The sequence below is a fragment of the Spinacia oleracea genome, chromosome 4, assembly GCF_020520425.1.
Source record: "Spinacia oleracea cultivar Varoflay chromosome 4, BTI_SOV_V1, whole genome shotgun sequence".
NCBI lineage: Eukaryota > Viridiplantae > Streptophyta > Magnoliopsida > Caryophyllales > Amaranthaceae > Spinacia > Spinacia oleracea.
The window spans coordinates 93,200,609-93,203,070 of NC_079490.1; the positions used below are offsets into that span (position 1 = coordinate 93,200,609).

At 45.2% G+C, this 2,462-nt stretch overlaps 1 pseudogene; it reads right to left on the reverse strand.

Moving 5' to 3' along the window:
* Window positions 1–637: 637 nt before the first annotated feature.
* On the reverse strand, window positions 638–738 carry LOC130460336 (uncharacterized; annotated as a pseudogene).
* Window positions 739–2,462: the final 1,724 nt, after the last annotated feature.

Here is a 2,462-nt window from a genome sequence, read left to right on the forward strand (position 1 = left end):
TAGTTCATTATTTGAAAATACAAAAACATTGCAATTTCACTTAGCTTTCTTTTTCCTTGGCATTGTTCATGGTTTTTCTTGAGTTTGTATGCTTGTTAGGGGGCGTGCTCGTCAAAGGACCCTCCATCCTCTTGACCTCGAATTGGAGAGGACACTTAGGAGACGAAGGCGTGTACGGTCTAGCTCATCAAGCCATAACAGATTCGAATCATTGAGTGTTGGTGAGGAACAACAAGAGAGTGGACAAGTTTTTGAGAACATGGCGCTCCCGGTTAAGAACTTGGGAATACCGGGGGCATTCGAAGCTACATGTGGTATTCAAGCCCCCACAACGGGTGCCAACAACTTTGAGATCAAGCCCGCCTTGATCAATTTGGTCCAAAGCCACCCCATTTGTGGGAAGAGTAATGAATCACCTCAGGAGCATCTCAAACAATTCGAGCACTATTGTGACACAATCAAGCACAATGGTGTCACATCGGATTACGTGAGGTTGACATTGTTTCGGTTCTCTCTACTTGGGAGAGCAAGTGGTTGGCTTGACAAGGAGGTCAAGCCCAACTCACTTCGCACTTGGACCAAGGTGACAAGTGCATTCTTAAACAAGTTCTATTCGGATGGGAAGACGGCGGAGTGCCGCCACAAGATTCAATCCTTTGAGCAAAGGCGAGATGAGTCATTCTTTGAAGCTTGGGATCGTTTCAAGGAGTACCAAAGGGAATTCCCTCACCATGGGATCCCTAAATGGTTGTTGCTTCAAACGTTCTACTTGGGGTTGAGTCCAAGTTCGAAGACAAGTCTTGATGCGGGCGCGGGAGGCCCCATCATGAACAAAACTGAGGATCAAATAGAGGAAATCATTGAGGATGTAGTTCAAAACTACCAATCTTGGCATGTAGGCACAAGGAATTATGATGGGAAAGGTAGGAGTGAAGATGGTAAGGGTTTGGTGTACGCCATAGAGCAAGCACAGATGATAGAGAAGCTTACCTCGCGATTGGAGAAGCTCGAAAACACACCAAGCCAACCGCCATCACCATCTACAATTCCACCTCCCTCGGCCACTCTTCTCTCTAAGGGGAAGATCAAGGTTAGTTCTTATGGCTCAATGCCTCCGGGCACCTCCTTTTGCGAAAATTGCCAAGACTTTAGTCACTCCCCCGGTGCATGCCCCTTAGTTCTTAACTTGTCATTTGTGGATTATGGCCCTTCGTATGAAGGCAATTTTGATGTAGAGTATGCTAATGCCGTAAATAAGAGGTCTAGGAATGATAACCCTAACAATCCAAATTTTGCTAGGCAACCTAGAGGCCCCATGTATGGTTCCCACCAAGGCTATGGCCAAGGAAGTGGGTATGATAGCCAAAATCGAGGTGGCTATAGAGCACAAGGCTATCAAAGCCAAGCGCCCTATGGTCAACCTCAAGGTTTTGGCAATCAAGGCCAATACAACCAAGGGAGTTATAATCCCAACCATCAAGGTGGAGGGGGTTATAACTACTCTTATGGGCAATTTAGGGGTGCCTCAAGTGGGGGTTATCCTTTGAACTCGGGAGGTCCTTATGGTGCATCTCAATTGCCACCTCCCGGATTCAATGGACCGAGGACCTTTGGCAACCAATATCAAGCAAACCTTAGTGGTTATGGCATTGCACCTCTGTGAGGGGGTCGAAAAAGCATGAGGCTAATGCATGACCTCGTCCCTCGTGGGCGTGAAGTTTCTTTTTGTCAAATCAAGTGTAATTGGATTTCCTGTGAGTTTACACCCAATTGACTAGTAATATAGGAGTCGCCATTCAGTTTTTAACGACAATGAGAAAAACTGACAAAACCCGGTTATCGTGACATAAAGGGAGTGCAATTATGTTTGACCACGACGGCCATAGGTTCCCTTGTGATCCCTAGTGTGGGGATCTCTCAACGTACACCCGCAAGGTAGAGATTGAGGGTTCGGGGGACTGTAACTACCGAGAGGAGTACTCGCTCTTCGATAACTCCAGAGGTAGGATATCCTTACTAGCTCAGCATACATAATTGAAGGGACATGCGTTAACTATTAAACTAATCTGAATTGATTTTAACAATATGCAACACATAATACTAGATCGATCGTGATTATCTTGTTTAGATTGATTTAAGGGACCTAGCATGATAGTTCAATTTCCCAATATATTATCTTTATTAGGCGTGATAGAACAATTAGATTTAATAGTTTAACAGTTTTATAAAAGGGCGAGGAAAGCGATTAAATCATGCGAAGGGACACATTACGACGCACCCTTGAGAGGTGCGTCACGGTTCTCAGAAAACTAACCACTTCGGCTTTGCTATTTCTCCTTTTATTTAACGAATCTCAAGTTTCCGGGCTTAATTCTTCAGCTACAAGGGATAGGATCGATTGCGACAGAACGCGTGATCAATTTCGCAGCGTGAGGCTTAGGCTTAGGGGTTGGAGTCAATAC